The sequence below is a fragment of the Panthera onca genome, chromosome B1 (assembly GCF_046562875.1).
Source record: "Panthera onca isolate mPanOnc1 chromosome B1, mPanOnc1 haplotype 2, whole genome shotgun sequence".
NCBI lineage: Eukaryota > Metazoa > Chordata > Mammalia > Carnivora > Felidae > Panthera > Panthera onca.
The window spans coordinates 159,296,560-159,318,575 of record NC_138342.1 but is presented as its reverse complement, the minus strand read 5'-3'; the positions used below and the strand labels follow the sequence as shown (position 1 = coordinate 159,318,575).

Sequence of the window (22,016 nt, the reverse complement as noted above, 5' to 3'; positions counted from 1 at the left end):
ACACGTGACCTCTCCTGGTCCTGGTCCCTTCCAACTCGAATTCCGTAATCCTAATGACCATCACAAAATGTCTAGAAGTGTTCTCTCTACCAGGTTGCAGACAGGGCAGGTAAGAATGTGCAACATCTATTATTGCCCCTGCCCCCAGTTTCTATGCTGCTTCAAACGACTGAGGAAAAAGCAAAGAATACCATAGAAATCGGAAGCCAAAGTCCTCTATCTCAAGGCAGTTGATAAGCAACTGAAGTTTCTCTGATTACATTCTAAGGCAGTCTGATCATTTTAATATATATTTTTATCTATCTACAGATGACAATGTGCAAGAATTTTTTCATATTTTAGGCAAGAAAAGAACGGAATGGATTTTTGCCTTAACACTCTAGCTAGACTGTTAATGTCCCTTCATGATCTCCTATGACCTCCCTACAGATATTCCAGAGAAGGTTTGTGGATAAAGCATCAGACCTCAAAAAAGGACATGGTATCTAATATATGTAAATTATTTTAAAAAAAAAGTCCCTGTAAAAGGCCAACATTTTGATTACATTTCTCTCTTCTTCAAGAAGTGATACCCTTGAAAGCCACGGGCAAACATTTTCTTTTTTGGTTTACATGATAGGACTGCATGTGAAGACATACCTCATATATGGATAGCAGTAACTCTAACCCTTTCTATCTCATCCAAGAAATCTTATCATCACCCAAATAAGCAAAAATAATTCCTATATTATTTGGATAATTATGTATCTGCCACAATTTCCTAAAAAGCTAAATTGTTGCAATTATTTACAAAATTTAATATTTGGCCACCATTGTGACACGCCTAAAGAGTGGTATCATGTATGCTGGATAGGAACCACTACTCTTAGGAGATAAAGAAGAAGCAGGACAACAGAACATGCCAATGCCTTAGTCTTGCAAAAGGAGGGATAGCATTCATCCATCTGTTTATTTTTTTCTTTATATATCCATTCATGATCAGAAGTTTTTTCCAAGAAAATTATTATAGCCATGAAAGATGGCATAGATTGGCATAAAAAGAGGCTAGATCCAGGGAAACCAGCCCAGAAGCTATGGTAATCACTGGGATAAGAAATAAAGAGGGACACAGCTGAGGTGGAGATAGACACCAAAGGCTGGAGAAACAGAGCCCCACTTTCAACTACAGTATTAGAATAACAACTGTCACAAATATAGGAATACAAGATATTTGTACATGACCTTGCTAGGCTTATTATCAAGTTGCTTTCCTTTTTACTGAAATTCAGTGGGCATGTGGTCCCTGACCCTGCTTTAGAGAAGAAGAGTCACCTAAGAACCCCTTTTATTCTCTTGCCTACCTAAGGCCACTGGTGCAGGAGGAGAGCTTTGACCGGATTTCAGAATCGCTAGGTAAGCCAAGCCAGGGAGACCAGCTGATAGATTCATTAGGGGATTTCTATCTCAACCTTCTGGGTTTGCAATTCTCCTCCCTTGGAAACACTGTCTGGGGTGACTCCTGTCTTAACAAGGTCATTTAGTCTTGGATGTTTATGAAAAAAGTGACCCAGGGCCAAATCTAAAGAGAACTGTGAAGTAGGGTACATTCAAGTTTGGACCATGGATCCAAACCATTTCATATCATTGCTTCCTGTCCCTGACTTCTTTCACATCCTCTCTCCAATCTCCATTTAGTGATTCCCTTCTTCTTTAGGTGTGACTCCACTGCAAAAATTAACACTTTAATGAGGACTCTAAAACAGTGCTCTGCAGTAGAGATTAGGGAAATCTGGAAACAACTTTCCTCAGGGCCATTTTCATACTGCTCATTTCCTCCACCCCACTGCAAACAAAGATCTGTGAAAGCTCCTCCTTACCCTGGTAGAGGACACCTACTCTAAGACTGGAGGCTTCAGAGGTTTCAGTGGTAAAATAGCAGGCAGTGAACTGTATAGTTAGGGCTGGAGAAGTTCCTGCCCAATAATTTACCTAACTATAGTAAGCAGAAAAACAGAAAGACAAGTCCTCCTGATCTGAAGGCTAGCCCTACTGGTCTTCCTGCTCTGAACCCCAAAACATCAGGGAATGGGTTAAAGTAAGTATAATCTGCTAGGACTTCTCTGCTAATTCTTATTTCATCTGCATTTCATTGATGAGAAAAGAAATAATCAGATTCTTTTTGAGTTTATATTCCCACGGGTAATATGATAATTAACATACATATACTTACTATTTTCCAGGTACTGGTCTTAATGCTTTTTATGTTAATATACTCCATTTGTATATGCTTTATGTGTTAATATTCTCATTTAGTCTTCTGAGAGATGTAATATTGTCATCAGCATTTTATAGTAATCTGAAGCACAATGAGAGCTTAAATAATTTGCTTAAAGTCACACAGCTAAGAGGTGGCCAATGCAGAATCCATGTTCTTCACACTGGGCTGCCTCTCTAAAACGTTAAGCTTATGAATTTAAGTGGAGAATCTCTGGTGTGGTTCCAGTTTTAAAAAGCGGAAGTGGGGGCGCCTGGGTGGCTCAGTCGGTTAAGCGTCCGACTTCAGCTCAGGTCATGATCTCACGGTCCATGAGTTCGAGCCCCGCGTCGGGCTCTGGGCTGATGGCTCAGAGCCTGGAGCCTGCTTCCGATTCTGTGTCTTCCTCTCTCTCTGCCCCTCCCCCATTCATGCTCTGTCTCTCTCTGTCTCAAAAATAAATAAACGTTAAAAAAAAATTTAAAAAAAAAGCGGAAATGATCAAAGGAAAGAGGGATTATAAATCATGGAACATCAGAATTGAAAATGGCCACAGGGATGACAAGAACCGCCTGGCTTGGAAATAACACAGAGACTCCAAAAGGTAGCACGTCTTCCCTAAATCACAGCTAATCAGTGGTCGTTGGCATTCAGGTCTTCTGAACTCTCAATTAGCATAGTAGGAGGAAGAAATTGGTGGGACTGAGAAAACTCAATTAGCTCAAGAAAGAGATAGTTATTAGAAAAGAGTGGACTGGGGATACTCTTCATCTGGCTCTGAAACATGAAATATTCAACCTGAAATTTGTACTAATCCAAAGTCAGAAAATTTTTCTATTTTGTCATCTACTGCTAAATTCCTAAGCCCTTTTTGAAGGTTAATTCGCTGGGAGAATCTCCACATACTATCATGACTTTTCTATGAGGCCAAAGAGCCCCCTTCTACGGTGATGTCCTCTTCTGCACATTTCCTTGAGAGCTCTCTCTGGATTCAAATTCCCCACACAAGCCTACTCCCTAGCCTCCAGATCCATGAGCATTTCCTGGTACTCTGCTGCCATCGTCTGGCAAACAAAGTCAAGAACAGCTGCCTACTATTCGAGCATCTGTGTACCAGATAATTTGATAAAGTTCTCCTGGACACAGGGAATAGGCATGGCAGGAGTGGTGACTGAGGATTAGTGCTGGGCAAGAAGAAGAAATGATCCTATTATGAGAAAAATCAAATATTCTGAGAATTGTGATAACTACAGAAAAGCTCAAACATTAGAGTATAAGTCTTACTAATTTACTCCCTAGATACTATTAAATGCATGTTACAGAAGTGGGTAAAATTTGGCATATCTACAAATATGATCGCCAAGCCTTTCTATTTAGGCAAAAATCTTTCCCTCTTTATACTAGAGCAACTTCCTGTTTTAAAAAATATATAATAGGGGCGCCTGGGTGGCTCAGTCGGTTAAGCGGCCGACTTCGGCTCAGGTCACAATCTCGCGGTCCGTGAGTTCGAGCCCCGCGTCGGGCTCTGTGCTGACAGCTCGGAGCCTGGGGCCTGTTTCGGATTCTGTGTCGCCCTCTCTCTGACCCTCCCCCGTTCATGCTCTGTCTCTCTCTGTCTCAAAAAAATAAATAAATGTTAAAAAAAAAATTAAAAAAAAAATATATATAATAAAACCACACATAAAAGCTGGCTAAATAGAGTGGTGATTACTAATTTTTATAAAACAGTTTTGTTTTGCAAAATGACTGACAGAAGTGTGTGCACAGGAGTGTATACACTGTGCTTGCAAAAGTTTGTACACTGTGTTTACAGGAACACATCTACTACATGAAACCCTGCTAGATTTTCATATATTCTAAAGACATGTGTAGTGAAAGGATGCTTTAAACATATTGTTTTTTTCTCTTTCTTCACTCCTTTCTTTAACAGGATTATTTCTCCTATTTATTCAGCCTCATCCCTTGCCTCTGGAAAGATTCATCGTTTATAGGACACAGTAAGAGTCAGTGTTTAGCTTCTGAATCCAAAATAGGGCTTTGAAGTCTATTTAATTAGCAATCTTCAGACTTAAGCATTCAGTGGCAACCCTACAGACAACAGGGATTTCAGGAAATCACATAGGAATAGCTTCTTTTTATGCCCAAAATGGTGTTAGATTTTCATGCGGAAATTGAAAGATTCAGAGAAAATAAAGCCAAGGTTAAGATGGAGCCTTTAGTTCTGCACATGGAATGGTAACATGAGCAGCTCCACAGATCTGTTCCTCAGTGAAACAACGTAAGTAGTGAACATTATTAAAACAAACGTGCGTGCACACATGCACACACACACACACACACACACACATACACAGATGTCAGACTCAGTAGACAAACTCTTCAGAGCAGCTGTTATAAATATGTTCAAAGAACTTTAAAAAATGATGATTCAAGAAGGAAAGCATGATGACAATGTCTCTTCAAAGAGACAATAACAATAAACAATTTTTTACAAAAAGGAAACAATGGCAATTCTATAGTTGACAAGTACGCTAATTGAAGTTAATTATTCACTAGAAGGGTTAATGGACTGAATAGTGTCCCCTCAAATTCATGTCCACTGGGAAGCTCAGAATGTGACTGCAGTGGACTGAATTGTGTCCTTCCCAAATCACATGTTGAAGCCCTAACTCCCATTGTGAGTATATGTGGAGATGGAGACTTTACGGAAGTAATTACGCTAAATGAGGGCCCTGATACGATAGGATTAGTATCCTTATAAAAAGAGGAAGAGAGACCAGAGCTCACTCTCTGCCATGTGAGGACACAGTGAGAAGGTGGCCAGCTACCTGTCAGGAAGAGACATCTCTCCAGGAACTGAGCTGGCTAGCACCTTGATCTTGGACCTCCAGCCTCCAGAACTGTGAGAAAATAAATTCCTACTGTTTACGCCACTCAGTCTGTGGTATTTTGTTATGGCCATCCAAGCTGCCTGCTATAGTGACCTTAAATCTTTGCAGATGTAATTAGTTAAGAATCTCAAAGTGAAATCGTCCTGGATTTTGGGTGAGTTCTAAGTCCAAAACTGGTGTCCTTAAAACAAGAAGAGAACACACGGACATGGAAGAGAGACACAGGAAAAAGGGCCATGTGAACATGGAGTCCAACTGGAGTGATGCTACCACAGGCAAGGGGTCACCAGCAGCCTCTAGAAGCTGGGAGAGGCAAGGATGATTCTCCCTGAGAGCTTTCGGAGGGAGTGTGTCCCTGATGATACCTCAGCTTCAGACTTCGGTATGACAGGCCTAGGAGATACATCAAGGAGCTTATGATAGGCACAAAATACACCTTCCCTCAAAGATGTCCATGTCCTAATCCCCAGAACCTGTGAATATGCTCAATATGGCAAGAGGGATTCAAGGTTGCAAATGGAATTAAAGGTGCCAATCAGCTCACCTTGAAAGATTTTCCTGGATTATCCAGGTGGGTCCATTGTAACCACAGAAGTTCCTTAAATATGGAACAGGGAGGCAGAAGATTCAGAGTCAAAAAAGGTAATGGTAATGATGGAAGCAGAATCTGAGCGATGCGACATGAGAAAGACCTGACCAGACATTGCTGGCTTTGAAGACAGAAGGGGGCCATGAGCCCAGGAGTGCTGGCAGCCTCTCCAACCTGAGTAAGCAAGGCCATTCATTCTTCCTTAGAACTTCCATAAAGAAACACAGCCATGCTGCCAGACCCCATAACATATGACAAATGTTAATTTATAACTAAGCCACTAAATTGTGGTAATTGGTTACAGTAGCGAATGGAAATGAACACAGGGCCCAACAATAGATTTCAACTGCCAGAAGAAAAAAATTAGCAAATAAAACGACAGATTGATAGAGACTGCTTTCCAAAAGAGTAAAAGCAAGAGGGAGAGAGAGGGAGACAGATAGATTGAGACAGGCAGAGAGAGAGAATAATGAAGAAAAATAAACAGTTCCAGAAAAATGTGGATTCACATTATATGTAACATATACATGTAAAGACAGGACCAATAAGAGGGAGGAGAGAGAGATGAAGAAGCAGAAAAAAAGACTCAAATAAATAATGAATAAAATCTTCCCAAATTTGATGAAAAATACTAACCTACAAGTATGGGCACACCTCAGATGTATTGTGGGTTTGGTTCCAGACTACTGTGATAAACAGATATCACAATAAAGCATGTCAGATGAATTTTTTGTTTTCCTAGTGCACGTATAAGTTATGTCTATGCTAAACAATAGTCTAAGTGTGCAATAGTATTATGTCTAAACAATGTACATACTTTAATTAAAAAAATACTTTATTGCTAAATAATGCTAAACATCATTGGAGCTTACAATGAGTCACAACGTTTTTGCTGGTGAAGCGTTTTGCTTTGACGCTGATGGTTGTTGACTGATCAGAGTGGTGGCTGCTGAAGGCTGGGGTGTCTGTGGCAATTTCTTAAAATAAAACAATGAACTTTCCTGCATCAACTGACTTGTCCTTTCACTTGAACATATAGAAGCTATTATAGGGTTATTAACTTGCTCAATTTCAATATTGTGTGTCAGGGAATAAGGAGGCCAAAGGAGAAGGAATGGAGTACTCATCAGTGGAGCAATCAGAACACGCACAGTATCAATTAAGTTATATGTGTTAAATGGGCACGGTCCATGGCACCCCAAAACAATTACAATAGTAACATCAAATATCACTGATCACAGATCACTATATATATATATATATATATATATATATATATATATATATTTATATACATAAAATAATAAAAAATATATATATATACATACACAATAAAGTTTGCAATATTGCAGGAATTACCAAAATGTCACACAAAAACATGAAGTGAGCAAATGTTGTTGGAAAAAATAGTGCCAACACACTTGCTGGATGCAGGGTTGCCACAAAACTTCAATTTGTGAAAAATGCAAAACCTGCAAAGTGCACTAAAGTGAAGCACAATAAAAAGGGGTATGCCAGTATTATTTTCCCATGAATGCTGTAACAAATTGCCACAAATTTGGTGGCTTAAAAAAGCATTCCTTTATTCTCTTACAGTTCTGGAGTTTAGAATCTGAAGTAATTTTCCCTGGACTAAAATCAAGGCATTAAATTCCTTTCAGAAATTCTAGGGGAGAATCCATTTCCTTGCCTTTTCCAGTTTCTTGAGGCTCTCTGTATTCCTTGCCTTGTGGCCCCTTCCTCCAGCTTCAAAGACAGTGGCACAACAATTTCTCTCTCTGAATCAGCTTACATCTGTTTTTACCACAAGCCCTTTTCTCTTGTGTATGTAGTTAAATCTCCTTCTTCTGCCTCCCTTCCATAGGCACCCTTATAATTATAATTAGACTACACATAGATAATGCAGGCTAATCTGCCCATCTCAAGATCCTTAATATAATCTGCAAATTTCTGCAGTTTCTTTTGCCATATGAAAATCACACTCACAGTTTCCAGGGATTAGGGTATGGATATCTTTGGTGGCCATTACTTAGTCTATTACATTATACATCTGAAGATATCAATGAATTCCAAATATGATAAACAAAGATATCCAGACACAAACATATCACAGTAACAATGCTGAAAGTCAAATATAAGAAGAAACTCTTGAAAGCAGCAAGGAATAAACAAAACTTGATTTACAAATGAAATCCAATGGGATTAACAGATGACTTCTCATCAGAAAGAATGAAGGCTAAAAGGAAGTGGGATGACATATTCACCGTGTTGAAATAAACGGTCAACCAAAAATTTTATACCCAGTAAAACTATCTTTCAAAAATGAAAATGAGACACCCCCGGCCCCAAATGGTAAAGACTTTGGAAAGTTTGCCTCTCCATAAAAACAAAAAATAAACTGACAAAAATGGTCAGGATAAATTTTTTTCAGAATTCTGAAAACTAACCAGCAGTGACCCAAAAACCATTCAATCAAGAAAAATAAATCTCAGTAAAACTAGAAATATTTGTGGTGTTTTAACTTATATTAGTCCCATCCCCAACTCTCTAGCTAATCAGTGTCCTTAAAAAGTAATGTCCCATATTCCTGGTGCCAGAGGGAGCAGAGTAGAACCGCATTTCTTTCAAAGCCTTATTTCCAAAGAAGAGTCCTTATTAGACCTGTGTGGTGGTTCCCTGGATGATCCTACTTGAATGGCTTATATTTTCAACCTTATTTAAACTTACCTAGTTCTAAAATCCTCTACTCAGTGAGCTGTATGACACATTTTAATATCACAGCTGCTTAAGGCAATGGATAAAAGATAGGGCAAACAACAGACTACAAGAAGTTTAAAGGGGAAACTGAGGACTGAGTTGTCCATACGGACTTTGAAAAACTCTGGAATAGTAATGTAAACAACAACACACATGCTCAGGACTTCAGGACTGTGTACAGAAGTATACATGCTGAGAAGGCCCTAGGCACTCACCTATAACTGACTTGATGTTCTGTGTAAGCAGGAGGCGAAAGCTGAAGCAGAGCTGTCAACTGCCTAGCTGAATATTGAGGGCATGCCTCAGCAAAAACATGGAATGCCTTGACAAATACTGGGAGACTTATTGGTTGCAGGTATTAAACAAGCTCTCTGTCCAATTTTACATGGTTGTTCAACTAACACAGTAGAGAATTCAGTGGCCACAAATGATAAAGATGCAGACATTATAGGATTAGTTCATAAAAGTCACTGAACAAACAATGACAACTATAATAAGCAGTAACAACAAAAAACACTGGGGAAGGAGGTGGGTGAAATCGGATTTCCATAATTACCACATTATAGTATTTTCAATGTCTACTTTTTGATAAAAGTTATGAGACATGGAAAGAAACAGCAAAGTACTATCTACATACAGGATGAAAGGCTATCAATAGATACTGTCCCTGGGGAATCCAGGACTTGCATTTATTAGTCAACAACTTTAAATCTATCAAAAGCTATTTTATGTATGTTCAGAGAATTAAGGGAAATTACAGCTAAAGAAATAAAAATTACAGCTAAAGAAATACATAACAACATAAAACAGAGAATATCAATAAAAATTTAAGAGTTATTAAAAAATAGAAATCCTGGAGTTGAAAAGTATAACTGAAATAAAGAAAAGACAGTGTAATTTGAGATCAAGTTTGAGCATGCTGAAGAAAGAATCAGGCAACTCAAATATAGGTCAAGGGAGATTACCCAGTCTGAGTGACAGAAGAAAAGGAAAATAAAGAAAAATAGAGCCTAAGAGAGCCTCTGAGATGTCATATAAATGTACTAACACCTACCTAATGGGAGGTGCAGATGCAGAGGAGAGAAAGGGTGGAAAGAATTCTTAAATAAATCATGTTCAAAAACTTCTCAAATTACATGTAAAACATTAGTCTACACAACTAAGCAGCTCACAAAATTCTATGCAGTATAAATTCCAAAAGATCTACACCTAGACACCTCATAAACTATTGAAACCCAAAGAAATGGAGAGAATCTTCAAAGAGGCAAGAAGTGACTCATCATGTACAGAGGATTCTCAATAATATTGACAGCTAATTTCCCATGAGAAACAATGGAGGCCAGAAAGCAGTAGGATGACATATTTGAAGTCCTGAATGAAAAAAAAAAGCAAAACAAAAAACAAGAAACAATTCTATATCTGATAAAATTATCCTTCACAAATGAAAGATAAATTAAGATATTTTAAGACTAACAAAAACTTAGAGAGTTCATTGCTTCTAGACAAGCCCTATATGAAATATTAATAAGAGTCCTTGGATTTGAAATAAAAGGCACACCAGGCAGTAATTCAAATCTTCATGAAGAAATGAAGAGCACTGGTAAAGGTATATTTACATAAGTAATATAAAATAAAACAGAGGGGTTTTTGTTTGTTTGTAACCGCTTTTATTTCTGATTTAAAAGATGAATATACAGGGACACCTGGGTGGCTCAGTCAGTTAAGCATACGACTTCAGCTCAGGTCATGATCTCTCAGTTTGTGAGTTCAAGCCCCATGTCTGGCTCTGTTATGACAGCTCAGAGCCTGGAGCCTGCTTAGGATTGTGTCTCCCTCTCTCTCTCTGCCCCCACTTGTGATCTCTCTCTTTCTCTCTCTCAAAAATAAATAAACCTAAACAAAAGATGAATATACAAAGCAACAACTGCTAGGCTATGCTGATGGGTACACATATATAAAGATATAATTTGTAATGATAACCTAAAGGGAAGAAATAGAATTACATATAAAAACATAGTTTTTGTATACTACAGAAATTAATTTGGCATTAATCCAAACAGGATTACTATACATTGTTATGTTAACAGCAAACCCCAGGCCAACTACCAAGAAAATAATGAAAAAGAAATATATATGTAAATAAATGGCAAGAGAATTAAAATGGTGGACTAGAAAATATCTAACACAATAGAAGGAAGTAGTAAATGACTTAAGAAACAAAACAGGTATGAGAAAGGAGGAGTTAAGATGGCAGAGTAGTAAGAGGACCCAGGACTTGTCTCCTCCTTGAAGACAGCTAGATGAATGTCAAATCATTTTCAACACCTAGGAAATCGATATGAGGATTAACAGAACAATCTGCATAATTCAAGGGAGGGAAAGCAGCAGGTTTGTGGTGTGGAGAGGTGAACTGCGGGAGAGAAGAACCACAGTGCCACAGAGGGGAGGAAGCCCTTTTTGTGGAAAGGAGAAAGACAGAGGGGGAGAGAAAGCAGAGCATTGGGTTTGCACAAGAAAGCACACCCCCTGAAAGTAGCTAGAGAAAAAGAGTGAAAACATGCACAGGAGATTGCACAAGAAAACTGTACCCCAAAACCACTGATGGGGGGAAAACAAGAGGATTTCAATACCACCAGATTTTTATGAATGGCAGAGCACAGAGTCTGAAGTTTCCAAGCTCATCTCCTGGTGGTGCTTCCTTAAGGAAGCAGGGCAGAGCCCTGGGAGTGGGCAGTACAATCTGAGGATCCCTTGGATCACACAAGGAGAAAAACTTCCCCTGCTTGAAGTGTATTTGGTAGAGGTGATATGCCTTTCCATGAGCAAAAGACCTAGCTCCATTAAGCTGCCGTTTTCACCCATACAGAAACAAAGATGCCAGCTGAGGAGAGTATGCCCTGCTGATGGCAGTGCATTGTGATTTACCATAAACTCTGAGCCCCTGCCCTTACATGGATTTCCTAGGACAAACTGGTACCAGCCACCATATGTGAAAACCTTCCCCAGAGGATCACTCCAGGACTGAACTGTTGGGGGTGGAGGAGGGGGGTCTCTGAAGTGTTGGGTTTGAACCACAGCCACACCTAAGAAAAAACTCTGAAGGGAAGTGCCCCCTGGTAGGCCGACAGCTCAGACACAGACTGGAAGAAGGCACAGAGCTGATGGAAATGGGAGACACAGGAGGGGTGTAATTGACCTCTTGGCTGTGAGGGCGTGAACTTCCCACTCCAGAGACTAGAGAATTGGGCGAAGACATTTTCACCAGTAGCCCACCAACACTGATCGACCTCAGTGAACTGAACAGTGCCACCAAGTGGAGAATGGAGCCATTACACGAAACCTTGCTCCCTGTGCCTGCCAGGCACATCTCCTCTAGGGCAAGTCTACCTGAGACTAGGAACAGAAGGTCACTCCCCCAGAAGACCAACACAAATCCCTTTCATGAGCTTAGTCTTCTGATCATAGACTGCTGCAAAGTTTCAGCTTTAGGGGAAATAGGATCTAGTTTTATTTGGGTTTTGTTTGTTTGATGGTTCATATGTTTGTTGGTTTTTGTTGTTGTTGCTTCTGTTTTGCTTTTGTTGTTATTTTTCTTTTTTTTTTTTTTTTGGATACAGAAAGAGCAAAATCTTTTATGTTACTTTTTAAAATTTTATTATTTAAAATTTTTTTTTTCCTATTCTTTTATCTTTTCTTTTTGTTCTATCAAGCTTCTCTTAACAAGTAGACCAAAACACACTTAGGATCTAGTTTCCTTTATTTGTTTTTTTTTAATTTTTAAATTTTTACTTCATTCAATTATTGTTATTGTTGTTGTTGTTGTTGTTTCTTCCTCCAAAATGACAAGATGGAGGAATTCACCTCAAAAGAAAGAACAGGAAGAAATGATGGCCAGGGACTTCATCAAAGTAGGTGTAAGTAAAATGTCTGAACTAGAATTTAAAACAGTGATTATAAGGATATTATCTGGGCTTGAAAAGGGCATAGAAGATACCAGAGAATCCCTTTCTTCAGAGATAAAAGAAATAAAATCTAGTCAGGCCAAAATTTAAAATGCTATAACTGAGATGCAAACCCAAATAGAGACCATTAAAATGAGGATGGATGAGGCAGAGGAGTGAATTAAGGATACAGAAGACAAAATTATAAAATAATGAGGCTGAAAAGATGAAGGAAACAAAGGTCAGAGATCATTAAGGTAGATTTAGGGAACTCAGCAACACCTTAAGGCATAATAACATTCTTATCATATGACTCCCAGAAGATGAAGAGAGAGAAAAAGGGGTAGAAGGATTATGTGAGCAAATTATAGCTGAAAAGTTCCCTAATCTGGGGAAGGACACAGACATCAAACTCCAAGAAGCACAGAGAACTCCCATTAATTCAATAAAAGCCAGCCATCACCAAGACATATCATACTCAAATTCACAAAATACACAGACAAGGAAAGAGTCCTGAAAGAAGCAAGGGAAAAAAAGTCCTTAACCTTTAAGGGAAGACAGATTAGGTACACAGAAGATCTGTTCATAGAAACTTGGAGGACCAGAAAAGACTAGCAAGATATATTCAACGTGCTGAATGGGAAAAGAATACTCTAGCAGCCAAGAATACTCTATCCAGCAAGGCTGTCATTCAGAATAGAAGAAGAGATAAAGAGTTTCCCAGATAAACATTAAATGAGTTTGTGACCACTAAATCAGTCCTATAAGAAATTTTAAGGGGGACCCTTTGAGTGGAGGAAAAAAAAGACCAAAAGCAACAAAGGCTAGAAAGGACCAGACAGCATCATCAGAAATACCAACTCTACATTTAACACAATAGTGTTAAATTCATACTGGTCAATCATTACTCTGAATGTAAATGGACTAAATGTTTTAATCAAAACACGTAGAGTATCAGAATGGACAAAAAAGCAAGATCCATTTATAATGCTGCCTACCAGAGACTAATTTTAGACCTAAAGACACCTGCAGCTTGAAAGTGAGGGGATGGAGAACCATCTATCATACTAATGGACATCAAAAGAAAGCTGGATTTCTTAAGAAAGCTGGATTATATAAATAGATAAATTAAGCATAAAGAAACTCATTGATAATAGTACAAAAATAATAAGGGACTTTAACACACCACTTACAACAATGGACAGATTACCTAAGCAGAAAATCAACAAGGAAACAATGGCTTTGAATGATACACTGGACCAGATGGACTTAACAGATATATTTAGAACATTTCAGAGAAGCAGAATATACATTCTTTTCAAGCACACGTGGAACATTCCCCAGAATACATCACATACTGGGTCACAAATCAGGCCGGAACAGGTACAAAAATATCAAGATCATACCATGCATATTTTCAGATCAAAACTTGAAGTCAACCACAAGAAAAAATTTGGAAATCCCTCATATACATGGAAGTTAAAGAATATACTACTGAAGAATAAATGGGTCAACCAGGAAATTAAAGAAGAAATTAAAAAAAAATACATGCAAGTCAATGAAAATGAAAACATAACAGTCCAAAACTTTTGAGATGAAGAAAAAGTAGTCCTAAGAGGGAAGTATATTGCAATCCAGGCTTATTGCAAGAAAGCAAATAAAGCCTAAAGCCAACAGAAGAAGGGAATAATAAGGTTAGTGCAGAAATAAACGATACAGAAACAAACCGAAAACCAGTAGAACAGATCAACAAAACTTAGAGTAGCTTCTTTGAAAGAATAAGCAAAATTGATAATTCCCTAGCCAGATTTATCAAAAAGAAAAAAGACCCAAATACATAAAATCATGACTGAAAGAGAGGTCACAACCAACACCACAGAAATATAAACAATTATAAGAGAATACTACAAAAAATTATATGTAAACAAACTGGGCAATCTGGAAGAAATGGACAAATTCCTAGAAATTCACAAACTACTAAAACTGAAACAGGAAGAAATAGAAAATTTGAACAAAAAGAAAAATTAATGCCTATTCTTCTCAAACTGCTCTGAAATATAGAAATAGAAGGAAAACTTCCAAAGTCATTCTACAAAGCCAACATTACCTTGGTTCCAAAACCAGACAAAGACTACACTAAAAAGGTGAATTAGAGGCCATCATCCCTGATGATAATGGATACAAAAATTCTCAATAAGATACTAGCAAATCAAAATCAACAGTACATTACAAGAGTTATTCACTGTGATCAAGTGAGGTTTATTCCTAGGTTGAAGGGCTGGTTCAATATCCATAAACAGTCAAAGTGATGAACCACATTAACAAAAGAAAGGATAAGAACCATATGATCATTTCAATAGATGCAGAAAAAGCATTTGACATAATATAGCATCCATTCTTGATAAAAACCCTCAACAAAGTGGGAACAGATGGAACATACCTCAACAGGCCACATACGAAAGACCCAAAACTAATATTGTCCTCTACGGGGAAAAACTGAGAGCCTTTCCCCTACAGTCAGGAATAAGACAAGGATGTCACCTAACCTTACTATTTAACCTAGCACTAGCACTGGAAGTCAGCCTCAGCCATAAGACAACAAAAAGAAATAAATGGCATCCAAATAGGAAAGGAAGAAGTCAAACTTTTACTATTTGCAGATGACATTAATATACTATGTAGAAAACCTGAAAGACTTCAGCAAAAAAACTGCTAGAAATAATACATGAATTCAGCAAAGTCACAGGATATGAAATCAATTCAGGAATCTGTTGCATGTCTATACACCAATAGTGAAGCAGCAAAAAAAGAAATCAAGGAATCATTTACATTTGCAATTGCACCAAAAATAGTAAGATACCTAGAAAGAAACCTAACTAAAGAGGTAAAAGATCTATACTCTGGAAACTATAGAACACTTATGAAAGAAATTGAAGAGGACACAAAGAAATGGAAAAGCATCCCATGCTCATGGATTGGAAAAACAGCATTGTTAAAATGTCTATACAACCAAAATCAATCTCCACATTTAAAGCAATCCCTATCACAGTAACACCAGCATTTTTTTTCAGAGCTAGAACAAACAATCCTAGTTTGTATGTAACCACAAAAGACCCTGAATAGCCAAAGCAATCCTGAAAAAGAAAAACAAAACTGGAGGCATCACGGTTCTGGATTTCAAGCTACATTACAAAGCTGTAGTCATCAAGACTGTATGGTACTGGCACAAAACAGACAAATAGTATAATGGAACAGAATAGAAAACCCAGAAATGGATCCACAACTATATGGTCAACTAATCTTTGACAAAGTAGGAAAGAACATTCAATGTAAAAAAGACAGTCTCTTTAAGAAACAGTGTTGTGAAAACTAGATGGCAACATGCAGAAGAATGAAACTAGACCACTTTCTTACACCATACACAAAAATAAATTCAAAATGGATAAAAGACTTAAATGTGAGACAGCAAGCCATCAAAATCCTACAGGAGAACACAGGCAGCAACCTCTTTGACCTCAGCCAGACCAACTTCTTACTAGACATGTTGCTGAAGGTAAGGGAAACAAAAGCAAACGTGAACTACTGGGACTTCATCAAGTTAATAAGCTTCTACACAGTGAGGGAAACAATGAACAAAACTAAAAGGCAGCCTACAGAATGGGAAAAGATATTTGTAAACAACATATCTAACAAAGGGTTGGGATTCAAAATCTGTAAGTAATTTATCAAATTCAACACCCCAAAACAAATAACCCACTTAAGAAATGGGTGGAAGATACAAACGGACACTTTTCCAAAGAAGATATTCACATGGCTAACAGACATATGAAAAGATGCTCAACATAATTCATCATCAGGGAAATCCAAATCAAAGCCACATTGAGATATCACCTCATACCTGTAATAGTGGCTAAAATTAACAACACAGGAAACAACAGGTTTTGATGAGGATGCAGAGAAAAGGAAACCTGCTTGCACTGTTGCTGGGAATGCAAACTGGTGCAGCCACTCTGGAGAACAGTATGGAGATTGCTCAAAAATTTAAAAATGGAACTACCCTACATTGCAGCAATTTCACTACCATATATTACCCAGAGGTCCCAAAAATACAGATTTGAAGGAGTACACGCACTCCAATGTTATAGTAGCAGTATCAAAAATGGCCAAACTATGCAGAGAACCCAAATGTCCGCTAATGGGTGTACAAAACTGGAGTGTACACACACACACACACACACACACACACACACACACACACACATATTCATACAATGGTAATATCACTCATCCATCAAAAATAATGAAATCTTGCCATTTGCAATGACATGGATGGAGCTAGTGTATTATGCTAAGTGAAGCAAATCAGTCAGAGAAAGACAAATACCATATTACTTCACTCCTTTGCGAAATTTAGTAAACAAAACAGATGAACATATGGGAAGGGAGGGAAAGAAGTCAGGGAAACAAACCACAAGAGATTCTTAATGATAGAGAACAAACTGTGGGTTGATGGAGGGAAGTAGGTAGGAGATGAGCTAGATGGGTGATGGGTACTAAGGAGGGCACTTGTGATGAGCACTGAGTGTTGTACGTAGGTGATGAATCACTGAATTCTACTCCTGAAACCAATATTGCACTGTATGTTAACCAATTAAAATGTAAATTTTAAAGAAAGTATTAAAAAAAGAAAAAAGATATAACATGAAAAAACATAAAATGTCAGATGTAAATACTAACTTATCAGTAACTGCATTAAATGTGAAAGGATTAAACTCTGCAATAAAGAAGGAGGGACTGGCAAATGGAAAAAAAAAAAAAAGACATGATCAACTCTATGCTGCATGCAAGATATATACTTCAGATTCAAAGACATTAACAGATTGAGAGAAAAAGGATGAAAAAATATATTTTATGACAATGGTAATCAAAAGAGGGCTAGAGTGGTTATACTAATTTCACACAAAATAGAACTTAATACATAATACAAAAATAGTAATTCAAAAATATTACTAAAAACAAAGACATTTTATAATGATAAAATGGTTAATCTACCATGAAGATATAACAGATTCAGAGGCACATAACCATAGAAATCCAAAATACATGATGCAAAATCTAACATATTTAAATGGGGAAATAGACAATTCAACAACAATAACTGGAACACTAATAGCCCACTTTCAATAATAGATAGGACAACTATCAATTGTTCTATTAGCAAGGAAATGGAAAACTTTAAAAATTCTATAAATCAACTAGACCTGACAAATATCTATGGAACATTCCACCCAACAACAGAAAAATACATGGCCTTTCCAAGTATACATTGAATATTGTTCAGGATAGACCATATACTAGTCCATAAAATAAGTATCAAAAAATTTAAAAAGATTTAAATCATACAAAGTATTCTCTTAAACTACAATGAAATGAAATGAAAAATCAGTAATAAAGTAATTATAGAAATTCACAAATATGTGAAAATAAAAACAACACATGCCTAAATAACCAGTGGGTCCTCCCTCCCAAAAAATCACAAGTGAAATTATAAAATACTTTTAGATGAATGAAAATGAAAACACAAAACATCACAAATACAACATGTCCCTGAAGAGTGCTTAGAGAGAATTTTATTGATGTTAATTCCTTTACTTATTAAAAAAGAAAAAAAGATCGAAAATCAATGTAGTAATCTAACCTTTCATGTTAAGACATTGAGAAAAGAAAATTAACCCACATCAAGTTGAAAGAAGTAAATAATAACAATTATACATCATTTAAATAAAAGAAAAATAGTAGAAAAAATAAATTAAAAAACCCAAACAAAATTGACAAGCATTTTTGGCAAGACTGGCCTCAAAAATGAAGAAATACTCAAATAACAAAAATCATCAATTAATGGGGTGATGTTACTACTGACATGACAAACATGAAAAGGATTATAAGGGAATATATATGTATACAATACTTTGCCTGTCAACAAATTTGATAACTGATTAAATGAATGAATTCCTAGAAGGACAAAACCATCAAAACTGTCTCAAGAAGAAACAGAAAATCTGAATAGATCTGTAAGTAAAGAGATTGAACTAATAATAAAAAAATGAAGTTAGGCTTTACTGGTAAAATTGCATGAAATGTTTAAAAAAGAATTCACACTAATCCTTCACAAATGCCTCCAAAATATCAAAGAAAAGGAATGCTTCCCAACATATTCTTTGGGGCCAAATTTACAATGACACCAAAATCAGACAAAGACATCACTCCCCCAAAGAAAGGAAAACTACCATCCAACATCTGTATTGAATACAGATGTAAAATTCCTCAACAAAATGCTAGCAAATCAAATCCAGCAGATATGGAAAGGGTTTTACAGTATGACCAATTAGGACGTTGGCTTAATATATAAAATCAATTAATGTAATATATTCTACCAGCAGAATAAAAGACAAAAACCACAAGTTTATCTCCAAAAGGAAAAAGCATTTGACAAAGATCAAAACCACTATAAATCAAGAAAAGAAACAAACAAACAAACAAAAAAACCCTGAGGAATTTAGGTATAGAAAAGAATATCCTCAGCCAGATAATGAGCATCTATGAAAAACTTACAGTTAACATCATACTTAATGCTTTCTCCCTAAGGTCAGGAACAAAACAGGGATATAAGCTCTTATTACTTCTATTCAACATTGTCCTGGAGATTATTCCAGGACAATTAGGCAAGAAAAAGAAAGAAAAGGCCATCAAAAAAAGTATTACAGCTAAAAAAACAAGTTCAGCAAGGTTGCAGAATATAAGATCAATACACAAAATTCAATTGTATTTCTATACAGTAACAATGAATCATCTGCAAACAAAATCAAGAAAACAATTTCATTTATAATAGCACTAAAAAGAATAAAACACTTAGGAATCAATTGAACAAAAGTAGTCTAAAACCTGTTATCTGAAAATTATAGAAAATTGTTGAAGGAAATTAAAGATACAAGTAGATACAAAGACATCACATGTTCATGAGTCAAAGAGTTACTATTAAGATAGCAATATTTCCAAAATTGACCTACATATTCAACACAATGTCAGTCAAAATCCCAGGTGGCTTCTTTGTAGGAATTGAAATGTTTATCTGAATTTTCATAAAGAAATACAGGGACCCAGAATAATCAAAACAATACTGAAAAAAAATAACAGACTTGGAAGACTCATATTTCTCAATTTTAAAACTTAATATAAAACTACAGTAGTCAAGTCATTGTAGAGCTAAATGTACAGAGCAATGAAATAAAATTGAGACCCAGAAATAAACTCACACTTTTGCAATCCATTGTTTTTTGACAAGGGTACCCAAAACAGTTCAATGTGGAAATGTTTTGAGAAAATGGTGCTGGGCCAACTGAATATCCACAGTGAAAAAAATGAAGTTGGATCTTTTTCTTACATCAAACACAAAAATCAACTCAAAAGAGATCACCACCCTACATATAAGAGCTAAAAATACAAAATTCTTAGAAGAAAATATCAGAGTAAATCTTTATGACCTCAGGTTAGATATTCCACAAAAACACAAGCAACAGAAGAAAAACTACTTCATTGGACTTCATCAAAATGTAGGAATTATATGATGAAATAAAAAGACAAACCACAAAATTGGTGAAAATACTGGCAGAATATACATTTCATGTATTTAGAATATACAAAGATCATATACATCTCAATATTAGGAAGATAATACCCTTATATAAAAATGGTTAAAGGATTTGAATAGACATTTTTTCAAAGATATACAAATGGCCAGTAAGATCCTCATAAAAAGATGCTCGACCTCATTAGCCATTAGGAAAATTCAAGTTAAAACCACAATAAGATACCAATTTAAACCCATTAGGATGGCTATCCTTTTTTTTTTTTTAAAGGGAAAATCATTTTTAAAAAAAGGATGTGGAGAAATTGGAGTTCTTGTGTCCTGCTTGTGCAAATGTGAAATGATGTAGCCACTATGGAAAACAATATGGGGGTTCTTCACAAAATGAAACACAGAATTAATATTTGATTTAGCAATCCTACTCATGGATATATACTCAAAAAATTGCAAGCAGGAACTCAAACAGGTATCTGTGCACCAATATTCATAGCAACATTATCTGCAATATCCAAAAGGTAGAAACAATTCAAATGCCCAGCTACAGATGAATGAATGAACAAAATGAAATATACCCATCCAATGTGATACTGTTCAGCCATAAAGAGAAATGAGGTACTTACACATGCCACAGCATGGCTAAGTGAAAGGTGCCCAACACACAAGGCCACATGCTGTCTGATTCCCTTTTCATGAAATGGCCCAAACAGGTAAACCTAAGACACAGAAAGTAGACTAGAGCCTGTGAGGAGTGTGGGCAGATGGGATGAGTAACTGCTATTGGGTGTGGAGTTTCTTTGAGAGGTACAGAAAATGTTCTAAATTTGTATTGATAGTTGCACAAATCTGCTTACGTACTAAGAACCACTGAATCGTTGTACACTTTAAAAGTATTTGCTTGATGGTATTTAAATTATATCTCAATAAAGCTATTATAAAAAATGATAAGAGACCGGATCTCTCAGATGGGACCCAGTCCCTTCCCTCCCATCCCCAACACACAGAGCTTGTGTCTCAGGTTGGTGAGCAGGGGCTAGACAAGGGAAACATGATAGTTTTGTGGTGTGCAAAGGGGAAAATGAGAAATGTGTTTCCATTTTCATATGGTGTTTCATATGGTGTTCATATGTTTCATTTTCATTGGTGTTGTGTCCTTGGAGGAGGGTTTAGGAACAGTGCAAGGTGGTTACTGAGGAGGAGACGAGCCAGCACGTGTGTTTAAGCAGAGAGAAGGCCTGAAAGGGCTCCCACCTCCTGACAGACATATGTATACCAGGAGACTGAAAAATCCCAAACAGCTGAGGGATCAAAATAACATATGGAATGAAAAGCCTAGGGATACAGGAAAAGGGATGCTTCAGACCTCAAGACCTGAGGCTATAGTAGGGATGATAGATTTTAGTAACAAATGACAGAAGGTGACCCAAAGCCAGGAGGAGCTGACACTGGTTATTGATGCAGAGGTCACAGAAGCTGACACTTATCAAGGGAATGAGGCACCTCAGGAACCGGTAAGGACTTGTATGAAAGGGTATCTTGCTATCCACTACAAGAACAACCAGGATGTTAAGCAAATTTACTCCTGCATTTAAATAGAATACTGGGGAGAAGGGGAAGATAATCTTAGAGATAAGAAAAGTCCTGATAGGAAATTCAAATTTTGAATTAAGTTTAATTGCTGAAACACTAAGGATTTTACTCATAGAATTTTACTGTACCTGGAAGAGACTAAGTTTTAAGCCACAAGGGAGGAAGTTACCATGAATGCTTGAGATTCATTTCTCTTTTCCTGCTATTAAGTGGGAAAGGTTGTTGGTAAGCTATTGGGTTCATGTAGAGACAGAATAAAAAGTTACATTTCTTCATCACTGTGTCAAAATGAGTAAATTTTAACCCCCCTATTATCCATTAAGGAAACAGAATACTCAAGGGATGGTATTGTTCCCAAGGAAGAAATGATAAT

The 22,016-nt window shown here is 36.8% G+C and overlaps 1 protein-coding gene across 2 annotated transcripts in view; it reads right to left on the bottom strand.

The window, feature by feature from the left end:
• KCNU1 (potassium calcium-activated channel subfamily U member 1) overlaps positions 1-22,016 on the bottom strand; it is a 148,509-nt gene that overhangs the window by 72,974 nt on the left and 53,519 nt on the right. The gene's annotated exons all lie outside the window — the stretch shown is intronic.